At 37.5% G+C, this 13714-nt stretch overlaps 1 protein-coding gene across 8 annotated transcripts in view; it reads right to left on the minus strand.

Moving 5' to 3' along the window:
* Positions 1-13714, minus strand: part of CADPS2 (calcium dependent secretion activator 2) — a 545032-nt gene that overhangs the window by 267387 nt on the left and 263931 nt on the right. The window lies entirely within an intron of this gene.

Raw genomic sequence — 13714 nt, forward strand, 5'->3', positions numbered from 1 at the left:
GAGGGAGGGAAGGAAAGACAGAGAGAGAGAGACAGACAATGAATATCCCAAGTAGACTCCATGCCCAGCACAGAGTCTGACTTGGGGCTTGATCCCATGACCGTGAAATCAAGACCTGAGCCAAAACGACGAGTCAGACACTTAATTGGCCGAGTCACCCAGGCACCCCAGTTTTTGTTTTTCTTATGTCAATTATTAGACCAAAGAACCTACCAGAAAGGAAAAGTATCCCACCCCTATATCTTCAGTCTTTATTCAGACCTCTCTCATCTAATAAAAACAGTTTATTGTGTAAATTAGACATTAAGTATCTAAAGATGAGATGCAGTTTAAAGAATAAGAAATCAGCATTCCCACTACCCCAGGTTACAACGGAGAATATACCAGTACATCAGGAAAGTCCTCTTTGTGCCCTGCCCTGATCACATCTTCCTCTCATCCCAAGCCCACACCATAAGATTAGCTAGGATTCTGGGTTCTGTATTAGTAATTGCCTCGGCTTTCTTTTTAAAGGGAGTATCTTTAGCATTTTACCTCTAGAGGTGATCATTGCTCCAGGTGTCCTGTAATTGGTCTTTAATGGGTAAAGAGAATAATCTTCTTTTCCTAGTTGATTATATACCCACAAATAAATCGTAATATAGGCCTTTCATACACATATATCAGATATGGGATATACATCATGGTATATTACCTATGTCCTAGATTTTATATATATCCTCCTCTGGATTTTTTTGAAGTTTATTTATTTTGCGAATGAGCAAGGGAGGGGCAGAGAGAGAGGAGGACAGAGGATCTGAAGCAGGTTCTATGCTGACAGCAGAGAGCGCAATGTGGGGCTCAAATTCACGAACTGTGAAATCATGACCTGAGCCAAAGTCAGAGGCTTAACTGACTGAGCCATCCGGGTGCCCACCTCCTAGAGATCTTATATAGAATCCACTTCTGACTTTTCTACCCTAGATGCAGGTATGTTTTATGGATGGTAATATAGATATATATCATATATATCCCAGTTATATGTGTGTATATGTATATCATCTATATATATACACACACACACTATATATCGATCATAAATCCAAACCACAGATCTTACCTATCTGTAATCCAGAAATGAATGTTCTATTAAACTTTTTCCTGTACCTCCTGAGATGGTAATTACAGTGGTTTATATGGATTTTTTTTTTTTTTTTTTTTTTTTTTTTTTTTGCTTTTCAGAGATAAACCTAATTTCCTATCTTTAAAAAAACACACAGATTTAGGATGCTGTAGTTTATGCTGTATAATTTTCATCAATGAAACCAGCCTGTAGATTTCCATTCTTGTATCTTCCTGTTTTTCTTACACTAGTTTTACTGAAGCAGTTGAACACTGCCACATTTTTATTATCTGGAAGAGTTTGCAATAAATGAGAATTATCTGTTCTTGGAATTTATCCATTAAGATGTTTGGGTGCAGTGTTTCTTCGTGGTAATGAAGCATTTGATGCTGATTCTGTTTCTTCACAGGTTATAGTTATAAAACTATTCCAGTTTTCTATTTAAGCCACTTTTGATATATTACTAGAAAAAGTTATTTCATCCACATGAAAGTATTTGCATGAGGGCACCTAGGTGGCTCAGTTGCTTAAGCAGCCAACTTGATTTCGGCTCAGATCATGATCTCACAGTTGTGGGATCAAGCCCCAAGTCAGGGTCTGTGCTGGGCAGGGAATCTACTTGGGATTCTCTCTCTCTCTCTCTCTCTCTCTCTCTCTCACTGACCCTCCACCATGCATGCTCTAACCCCCCTTCTCAAAATAAACTTAAAATTCCTCTTATCTTTTGCATCTATGGCATCTGTAGTTAAGTATCATTCCTCATCTTCTTTTTTTCCCCACTTTTAACTTTGACATAAGTTTGTCTTATTCTCTTCAAATTACTATTGCTGGACTTTGATGATCTCCTCCACTGCACGCTTGTTTTCTATTTCATTAAATTCCTCTTTTTTATTTTATCTCAATTTATCGGTGTTAAAAATGTAGAACTGTAGAATTAACTTGAATGCATGGCTCATTAATTTCAAGCCTTTATTTTGTTCTAAGCATTCAAGCTTAGCATTGTAAGCATTTCAGGCTATACATTTCCCTTAACCACCTTAAGTACAGCATCCCCCAAACTGACATTATTTTTGTTATTATTTGGCTCTTTTCAGGTGTGTTCTAGAATTTGTAAATGCAGTTTTCCTTTTCCTAGATAAGCCCTATGCTTATTGCATTAGGTTAGCAAGGGATAATATAACTTACAGGATACTAATCTTCTGAAATAATTGAAACTAGCTTTTATATATTCCAAAATATGTAGGTAGGGGTGTGTGTGTTTAACTCTTCCATGAGTACTTGGAAATGCAAAGTATTTTCCACTGTGGGTACAATGTTGTATATGTGGACATTAGATCACGCTTGTTAACTGTGCAAATCTGTTTTATCATTACTGATTTTTTGGTGTCCTTTATATAGCAAGGTAGAAGTATTATCCTCTCCCATCAACCTAGGGATTCTGACAATTTCCCTTTATCTTTTTGTCAACTTTTGGTATCCTATTCGGTGATGTAAAAGATTTTATAGTAACCCTGGCCTTTTAATATGAAGTGTTTATCTTTTATAATTTGAAGGCCATGAATACTTTTGTACCATTATACTTGTGTAAAATTAGTGAACGCTATGCCAGGAATGGTAATAAGTACAACACATGCTTAGAGAAGTCACATGAGGAACCTAATCAACACATGACAAGTATAGACAGTAATTTATTAGAAAACAAAGAGCTAAATTTTATAGGAAGCCACTAGTAATCTAGAACTTGGAACAATGCAGGATCTCCATTCTCAAAACCTATGCCAATGAGGGCAGGAAACAGGAATATCACAAGCCCTGGTAAAGCAATCTGCAAGAATGTTATCTACCTAACAAGGTCTGGGACCACCTGAGTCAAGGGCATGGGACATTAATGGTCAGCCCCTGTGAAATGAGAGAGCATTAAATAACATGCTTTCAGGCAGAGATAAGCAAAGGCACAAGGGGACTGGCGGATCCTAACTTCACCAGCCAGAGGACTAAGCTTTTATGATATTCAACAAAAATGTGCAATTATAAAGGGGTGCCTAAGTATACAGTAGCACTTAATAGCCCTCATAAATCCCAAATTCCAGAATACAAACAAACTAGCACCCCTTTGATAATTTTTTTAATGTTTATTTTTGAGAGAGAGACATAGCACGAGCGGGGTATGGGCAGAGGGAGCCAACCCAGAAGCAGGCTCCAGGCTCCCAGCTGCCAGCAGAGAGGCTGACATGGGATTCAAACTCACCAACAGCAAGATCGTGACCTGAGCCAAAGTCAAATGCTCAACCGACTGAACCACCCAGGTGACCTGAGAATTTCTAAGAACTAACGTTAAAAGATATATACAGTTAGAAAATGCTTATGAATTCTACAATAAATGAATTAAAAACCAAAGTCCTCCTTCCTATACCCAACCCCCCAAAAGGGCAGGGGAAGGAAGATAATAGGTGAATATTTTCAACATTCACCAAGATGTTTCCTTGTTTTTTACTTAACTGGCATGTTTAAATACTTCCAGGAATTAATACCAGTTATTATCTTCTTACTATTTTCTCTGTATTCTGTGATAAAATAATACGTTTCCCTTGCTGTCAATTTGCTTTGACTCAAAATACATTGCCTTTTTCCACTTCTATGCATGTATTATTTATGAGGATTCAGACTTCCAGTGTAAATCTTCAAAAGAATAAAATATCTACAAAGCACCTGTATGGGGACAGCAGGACTTCCTGGCTAAGCAAACACAGGGCAGCTAACATACCAACTGAAGGAACTGGTATTAATTATGTATTTGCTACTAAATTAAGTATCCTGGAAATTCACATGATGAGCCAAAATATATGTACATGTCTATTCCTCTAGTAAAACTATTTCTAGGAATCTTCCCTAAAAAAATAATCATGAGTACTGAAAAGACTAGCAGCAGAAACATATTCACTATAGCACCATGTATAACAGCAAAAGTAAGCATCTCAAATATCTAATATTTAAGGAAAATTATGTAAGTTAGTGGCACACAATGGAATATTTTGCTGCTACTTAAAATGATGGCTATGAAGGTGATATGGGGTGATATGAAGGTGATATGGTAATGTGGAAACGAAAACAATCTGGACCTCTTATTCTCTCAAAAACCATACTGAGTACTTCATATGTGCCAGACAATACTCTAGTGTCAACCAAAGTCTCCACTCTCTTGGAACTGATACTCTAATATATTATAGATAACAAATAATTTGATTGTATACTGTAATATATACATAACATAGAACACCTCGCCCTGTGTTCTTAACAGCGGGATACTTCTCATGCGTCTTACAGCATCGGGAGAACTAGGTTTAAAATGGGACCTAAAAGGATTCTCAAAAAGTATTAGCATATTTGTTTCAAAGTACGTTGAAAGTCATCAACACTACAACAGTTATCAAAAATCATTCAAATCCCTTAATTCAAAATTCTTCTTGTGAACATATAATGCATACATGATGATAAAAGATAAAACTAAAAAGAAGACTCAATCCACCTTCCTTATCTATGACCAGCACTGATGAATAGGGTGTATGTAATTTGAAAAATTATTTCATCTATCCATGCCTCCATCCTTTTATCCATCCAGCTGTGGAGCTGGCATTGGGAAACGGTAGGCATTTAAAAAAAAAAAAAAATTAAGAAAACAGATCCTGTCCCTAGATGAGCTCGGAATGGTAGGGGAAAAAGACCTATAACCTCATAAATATAAATGATAAATCCAATCACACAGAATTGAACAAGCTTTCTAAACAGCACTTTTAAAAATTTCTTCTGAGATCAGGCACTTTATAGTCATCTAAATTTCTTTTATGACTGTCTTTTTTATTATCATTGTCCATTTATCTATTACATTAGGCTTTCTATCTAGGAGGCTTTCTTTTGATTTTAAAAAACTAACATAAAGAAAGGCATTTATTGTTTCTGATATATTTGGCAAATTTGCCACAGCTGGTTATTTTCTATTTAACTCTTTCCAGGGTTTTTTTTTTTTTAAATGTATACTTTTAAAATATTAGACAGTCAAGTTCTAGCAATGTGATTTATAGTACTGGATTTTGACATCCTACAGAGTCTTTACTTAACCAAGGATTATATAAATATTAACCTTTATTCCACGTTTCCACTATTTAAACCTTCAAGTTGTCTAAAATTTAACAGTGATATTAAATGGTATTTTCCCTTAATTTCTCATCTATCCAATCTCACTTAGTTTAGAAATCAAATATACTTGTGGTATCATTATATAAACTGGGGTTTGATTTTGAACTTTGTCCTCAAGATAGACCTCCTGAGCTGGGCTATACTGTTTGAACTGTTGTGGCTTTATGAGATATTAGAATACCAGTTAGTACAAGAAGGAACTAGATATTTCCAACTTACTACATTTCTATTCAATAAAAAGGGAGTTCTCTCCATTTATTAAGATCTATTCTAAATTTTTTTGTAAAGTCTTAAACTTTTTCCTTCTTCCATGTAGGTAAGTCCTACACATTCTGTGTTAAAATTATTGCATAGTTTTTTAATTTTTCTTTTACGTTTATTTATTTTGTGAGAGGGAGTGGGGGAGGAGCAAACAGAGAGGGAGTGAGAGAGAATCCCAGGCAAGCTCTGCAACTGCTGGCACAGAGCCTGATGTGGGGCTCGAGCCAACGAACCGTGAGATCATGACATGAGCTGAAACCAAGCATCGGATACCTAACCGACTGAGCCACCCAGGGACCCCACTTTCATAGTATTTTATATTTTGGAATTCTAAGGAAACTGTGTCCTTTATGTTATCTGACAATTGCTGATATACAAGCAATATATATATTGATATATATATATATAAGCTGATATATATTGTATATACAATATACAAGAACGTTATGAACTCTTTTTATAAGTAATAGTTTTGCCTCACTTCCAATCCAGTGAAACCTTAAATGTTTTCATGACCAAATTACCATTAATCCTATTACAAAAACTGAGTTACTAAAATAATCGATTAACAATGACCTATAATTACAAAAACATCACTAATTTTCTAGCAGAAAACATGAAATCAGTATCTAACTAAAGGGGAAGAAGTTAAAGTCTTTTTTTTTTTAAGTTTATTTTTTATTTATTTTGAGAGACAGCACATGTGCATGCACAAGGTACAGGTAGAGAGAAGAGATAGAGAATCCCGAGCAGGCTCCGCTCTGTCACTGCAGAGACTAATGCAGGGTTTGAAGCCATGATCTGTGAGATCATGACCTAGGCCGAAATCAACAGTCGGATTCTTAACTGACTGAACCACCCAGGCGCCCTGAAGTGAAAGTCTTTTAAAAATTATGCATAATCCTGGGATGCCTGGGTGGCTCAGTCGGTTAAGCATCCAACTTCAGCTCAGGTTATGATCTCACACTCCATGAGTTCGAGCCCTGCGTCAGGCTCTGTGCTGACAGCTCAGAGCCTGGAGCCTGCTTCAGATTCTGTGTCTGCCTCTCTCTCTGCCCCTCCCCCACTCATGCCGTCTCAGAAATAAATAAAAACATTAAATTTTTTTTAATTATGCATAATCCTTAAAATAACTGCAGCATGAAAAATACTAACAATCCAACTATAGATTTTAATTTTCATAACTTAGGCATTTTAAGATTAAAATGCCATGTTTATCCAAGATTACTTGTCTCAATCAAGTTTAGGTTCATAACTTAAATATCCAAACATCAGATATTTGGTAGATATTGATTTAAACATTCACTTATGAAACCGAAAATCTTCCCAAGTTTTCTGCAATCAATTTCATATGGGTTTGAGGTCACTTTCTGTTGTCATATAGGACATTTGCCCCCACAACTCCTACAGGACTGGATTCACCTAACAATAAACAGGATCACTTGGAGTTATTTTTAATATTCTTATTTGGTGACAACATAGATGAACACTCTTCACAAGTCTAAGAGCCACCAAGAGGGAATAGTGATGCTTGGGAATGGGATACAGGGAGTCGGTCAGAAAGGCCTAAACGCTGTGTATCCTCAGGGCTGTCAGACGAAACCATCCGCAGCTGTTTGCCGTCCTGGGGTCAGGAGGCCAGGGAAACTTGCCTGGTTGACTCAGGGCACAGAGCTGTGTCCCTACTCATGCAGGGACATGCGGGTGAGCTTTAGTTTGCTTTACTTACATAAAAAAAGCTATATCCGCACCTCTGTGGGTATCTTTCTGTCAGTCAGTGTCCTGCTCACAATGACCACAGCAATACAGTCAAACTCTTCTGAAACAGATGTATATGTAAAACAGGTACATTAATAGGGCTTGTACAATATACAAAGTAAATGCAGGACCTCACTATGATGAATATACCTCTTTTTAAGTGAAGAATTTAAAACTGAGGAGTTTAAAAAGAATCACTAAGAGCCTACTATATAAAGATTAAATAGAACACTGAAGGCATTTTAATAGTATTAAGCACTGAACAAGTTCTTTTTAAAAAAAAAAATTTTTTTTAATGTTTATTTATTTTTGAGACAGAGAGAGACAGAGCATGAGCAGGGGAGGGGCAGAGAGAGAGAGGGAGACACAGAATCTGAAACAGGCTCCAGGCTCTGAGCTATCAGCACAGAGCCCGACGCGGGGCTCGAACTCACGAACTATGAGATCATGACCTGGGCCGAAGTCAGATGCTTAACCGACTGAGCCACCCAGGTGCCCCCTGAACAAATTCTTTTAAATACAGCATTTCTGATTACTAAGAGCAATTAAGACAGTTTCATGGAAAGCTCTAAGCAGAAGACACTTTTGGAAGGGCAGCTTTTGATATTTAAAAAGTTCAGCATTTCTACGTCATTTCCCAGGGCCCAAATGTATCAGTGTTATTACTGATAGACATAAGCCCAAGAAAAAGGGAAGAAGTGAAGGTAACTACATTTTCACAGAAATGTGGATGGCTGGTGTCATCCTTTTCCATTATCAAAGTATATGTAAGAGATGAAGGGACTTATCTGAAAACCCCAAGAGTCTGATTCCAAATAAGTTGCTGAAAATTCATGTCTGGACTTTAGCAAAAAGGCTGCAAATAAAGACACAGATTTGAGAATTCTTAACACAGAGGTGGATAGTAGAAACTCTAAGAATGAACAAACCTATGAAGGGGTGTTCATTAAAAACTCCATGATGGTAGGAATTGGTATCTTACAAATCCAGGCCTACATATGTTTCTATATCCGTGTATGTGTGTGCCTAAACACGTTTATTATCTTTCAATAAGTGGGATATTCAAAGTGCTCTATAACTTGTGCTTTTATGTAACACTACATATTGAACATCTTCACCTATGAGTACATGGATTTTACACAATATTTTAAGACTCTAACACATTCCTCTTGCATAGTTGTACCATAGTCATTCTTCTGACAGACCGTAGCATTCTTTCCAATTTTAACTATTATAGAAATGTTGCAAAGACATCCTCATATATATTTAATTATTTTTACAGAAATACTGAAAAGAAGACCAACGACAGACTTCTAAGACAGCCCAAGATTTTAAACTAATCTTAAATACAAAAGATTATACTAATTTAAAAAGTCGATTCATAAGAGATGTACCTATGTAAATAAAATTGAGCACAAAAGCCACATTATCCCAAAAGCCAAAATTTCAAAATAATTCAATGTAAAACAAAATCCAAGTTTGCTAGGATTTCAAAATTTTATTGTAAACATCCTTTCCCTTCAATTTTAATAATCTGTAGTAGAGATTAAATTTCTTACTTTAAAAATATATTGGGTATATTATTAAAAACATTTCCTGTGCATTTAATTAGTTTAAGTTGGGTGATCAATAGTGTTTATAAAAACTGTTTTACTTATTATCATTACTGTGGTTGACATACTTTCAATTTCAATTTCATATCAAATTTGAACCACACACAGGTTAGCAATACCTCCAAGGCAATATAGCTACGCCAACTAATGAAATCATGGCATGACCTTCTGGGTCAAGAAGATAACATTTACCATTACACTGGCATTTAAGACAAAATATTCTATCCTTTCAACAAAACCAAAGGAATTGTTCTGTACAGCTATACAAAGATAACCATCTCAATGAAATTAGCAACACAAATATAACATTGTTCTAAATAGTTTCATATAAAGATGTGTGAGGGGAGGGAAAAGATTAAAAAATATAAAATGGGGCACCTGGGTGGCTCTGTCAGTTAAGCATCTGACTTCGGCCCACCCAGGTCATGATCTCATGGTTGTGAGTTTGAGCCCCACATCGTGCTCTGTGCTGACAGCTCAGAGCCTGGAGCCTGCTTCAGATTCTCTGTCCCCCTCTTTCTCTGCCCCTCCCCTGCTCACGCTCTGTCTCTCTCTCCTTCAAAAATAAACAAACAGGGGAGGGGAGGGGAGGGGAGGGAAGGGAAAAACTTCAGAACCAGTACCAGAGCCCTTGCCCACAGCAGAGTACGGTCATGGAGAGACAGGGCTGCACAGTGCAGACCCCAGAGACCATTTCTGGGCTCAAAGACAAATTCCCACACATAAAGGGAGTTTGAGCAATCAACTTGCCTCTAATCTTATACTACGTCCCTCCTCAAACCGTGGAGGTGCGAATGGAGGCAATTCACATTAACACCCATAATGCCACAGCACGTATGACCCAAATGTCATACGGACAGTGCACATCAAATGCTAACTGTTGTTATTAGCAGCCATAGTAGACTATTCTAGTTCAACCGCACAAGCAAAATGATACCTACTTGAAGACGATGGATGGCCTGGAACATTAAAGTTTTAATCAACTTCATAAAACAGCAACACTAAAACCCAGGCACTAGAAGAAACTACAAAGAGAGAGACCTCCACTGACAGCAAAACAGGACAAAAAAGAGGGAGAGAGGAAGAGAGAGAGGGTGGTAAGAAGGGCAGAGATGGAGAAAAGAAGGGACGATTAACACAGGACCAACCTGGGATAAAGAGTTATAAACTGAGTTACTTTCAATCTTGATGTATTTTGCACATGATCTTTAATCTTTCTTTAAAAAAATATTTAGTCTAAAATGCTGACATGATGCAAATTTTAAGAGAAGGGCTAGAAAATATCCTTTAAAGTAACTAAGCTTTATCACTCAAAGCTTCTGGGATGATCTTTCAAAAACACTACATTAAAACTTTTCATTATGATGAAAAGACAATACAAAGTTCTCTTTTCAACACGGCAAAGAAGAAATCCTGCGATGAAGGCAGAAAAATATTTAGGGATAGCTTGGGGTGGGTAATGATCACTGTTATAATAAGAGAAAAATCCCAGGGACTTCACCCTTCATTCTCTCTTAATGTGTCTGGAAATTTCCATTTCCCTTCAAATAGACAGCTCCCATTTTGCTGCTCTAAAGATTGCTAAAGCCTCAAGAATAACAGAGTAAAATTATCCTCTAAAGTCCGTATTTCATTTATGAAGTATTCATGCCATTAAACCTCCATATCCAGAGTAATCATATTATACTTATACCATTTTCTTCTGGGAAAGTCTAGCAAGCATGTTAGCACAAAACCAGGTTTCAGAAAAAAATAGAAGATATAATCCCTCACAAGCATTTTCCTTTCTCTTCCTCATAGCAGGGTAGTTCAAAGACATTAGCTTGAAGCATCTAATTTTAAAGAGAACCATTTGTTATATCTTGCATTACAATTTTACTTGGTCAAGGCAGTACAAAAAAGTGTAACTTTTTATCAGAAACCAAGATTTTCAAGAACCTATGTATAGGAATACAAGCAAAATAACAGATCAGGTACATTAATTTGACTTTAATGCATGTGTTATACAACAAACCTCTAGAAAGACTTCAAAATAATAAAATGCAATGGTGTAGAAATGAGCACAACTCTACTGCATAAGCCAATAATTAATCACTACACATACTTATTAACGTATGTTCACACTTGGGTTATACCCTTAACTTTGAAGTAATGTGAGAACATCAGCCTGGTTTGCTCCTGTGTTTTTTGTTTGTTTGTTTTTGACACAAAAATGTGAATGTGTTATATGAACTAGAAAAAAAGAAAACCTTTCAACTGTGAATCAATGCATTATCCCTCAAAGATAAAATGTACTATAGAAATGTAAAACACAAACTATTGTAATCATCATTAATCAATAGAGCATATTGTTACTAGTAAACTGGAGTATCTGTTACTAGTCCTTGTTTTACCAGATCCATTCCAGTAATTCATCTCTAATTTGACAGAACCTCAAAGGGGGCGAGGGATGCTCTTGGAGGCCAGACATATGGGTGTGAAAATGCTCTGCTCTCTATTTTCTTAATTTGAACACCTTGGAATTGCCCAAGTCCTACAATGTCATTGCTTCTATTCTTAACGGTTTCCATTTAAAAGCAAATGCTCCTGCAATGTTTCCAGCTTCTCCAAAGATAAAAGACTGCTTGGTCCTTAGAGCAGTAACATGGGGGCTTTAAAGAGAGAATACCAGACTGAAGTATCTACCCAGGTTTACTTCATTTCTCCTAGGAATGGTCCTCCTGGGGAGCTCCCTGCAGATAAAACTTTGTTTCTCTTTCCTAAATGACAGTTTCTTTGGGTGAAATAAAGACTTTTCAACTGCACAGGAGGAATCTGGGAGGAAAGAAGTTTCTGAATTATACAAATATGTGGAGATTTCCAGAGGGTAGAATTACTTGAGACCATTCCTGAGGGGGTTGAGAAGATTGTAAAAAGCATGAGGTGCTCAAAAAAGGCACAGTGCGGGGAGGAGACGCAACCAGACAGTCCAGCCAGCAAAACAAGGGGACAGCTGAAACCAGCCCCTGGAGCATCAGGGGAGCACACAGTACAGAGGTGACCATGTTACGAGCAGCCTCAGGAGAAATCTGCTCAAGTAATCCCCACAAACTAATCACCGGGGCATTTGCTGCTCCTGGTTCCTAGGAGACCTATCCCCATATTATTCAGAAAACGAAATCCCCACTTGCAGATTTCTGATGGCCAATGACTAATTTTGAGATAACCTTGGGACATGAATACAACACAGACATGCTTTTAAAGCTTAAAGACATTTACAGTGATATTTTGAGGGAAAAAATCTTGATACTCATGAGGTAACAGAAGCCCTGTTAAGGTTAAGGAAACTTTAAATAACAGCATTTACTGTAATTCTTGTCCTCACCTCCTCACTCGTGTAATCCCTGAAACGATATGTAATAAGTACTCTGTATGTGCCCGTCATGCGGATGAATGTGAAAAATACAAAGATGAAGGAAAACAGACTCCAGCCCCTAAGGACTTGTACTTGGAGGAAACTGAGAAGCAGGAAATGTAATAAATATGAAAGTGCTGAGGAAAGCCGAAGAGTGACCTTCATTTTAATACTGGAGACTACCTGCATTGCTTTTCTACCTTCGTGATTTGTCTTAGCGACTGCAGCTACATCTCTCACTGCAGCCACCATTACGGCCCAGGAAATAACCGGCATACATCACATGCTCAGGAGAGGAGACTGTGTACGGAGAGCATGGACTTTGGAACCTAAGAGGACTGGGTTTGAATACCGGTTGCTCTGCCTGATAGCGGAGTTAATTTAGGTATGCTATGGAATATTTTTTAAGGATCCATTCTCTTATCTAGAAAATAGGAATAGTAATAAGTCCCACCTGACAGAAGTATTCAGAAGAGTGAAATCAATAAGAAAATATCAGAATGCTTGGAAAATTAGGAGGCATAAAAAAATAAATGCTCCTTGTCTTTTCACTTGTGCACCCCATTTTCCTGATGTCAGGGCAGGGGTCCAATGAGCAATTCCTGATTGCTTTCCCATTCCATGTTCTCTAAAGGGGAAGAAGTCCTCTGAGTGATCCTACAGTCTCTCTTCTGTGGAAAGCAGCAGCAAATATCAAGTACGGTAGAAGACAGGTCCTGAAACACACCAGGTTTTAGCTGTATTACCTGGGAATACAGCTTGTGTTGATAGCGGACTTTTAGGCATTCCCTCACTCTTAAATTAGCTCCAGCAAACATGGCAAGTGCATGTTTTGGCTTTAATGTAGTCTTTAAGAGCTCAGGTAAGGCACTGCTATTTTCACATTGTCATGGTACTCCAATCTTAAGGTGGGAAGAAGCATTTTGGAAAATGACGTGTCAAATATATTTGGAATTCCTGAAATATTTAATAACATCTTCACAGGTCTTTTTTGGAAGAAATTCTGAAACCCAAGAATTAAAAATTCCACTCCTTAATAGTATTTGGTAGTGGTACAAAGCTGGTGCTGATCTTGGTCAGTCTAAGAACTTCATAGCTCAGGTGGGGCTTTAGTCGGTCTGTGGGTGGAAAGTCCAGAGGTGAATTTAAGCTCTTTTAAGACTTAAATTCATTGGGACACCTGGATGACTCAGTCCACTGAGCGTCTGAGTCTTGATCTCAAAGGTTCATAGGTTTCAGCCCTGCATCGGGATTCCACACTGGCAATGTGAAGCCTGCTCGGGATTCCCTCCCACTACCGTCTGCCCCTTCCCACACACGTCCAAAATAAATAAATTAAGAAAAAAAAAAGATTCAAAACTACCTGGCAGGTCTCTTCTCCCCCTTTGGGTT

Source organism: Panthera uncia, chromosome A2, assembly GCF_023721935.1.
Source record: "Panthera uncia isolate 11264 chromosome A2, Puncia_PCG_1.0, whole genome shotgun sequence".
NCBI lineage: Eukaryota > Metazoa > Chordata > Mammalia > Carnivora > Felidae > Panthera > Panthera uncia.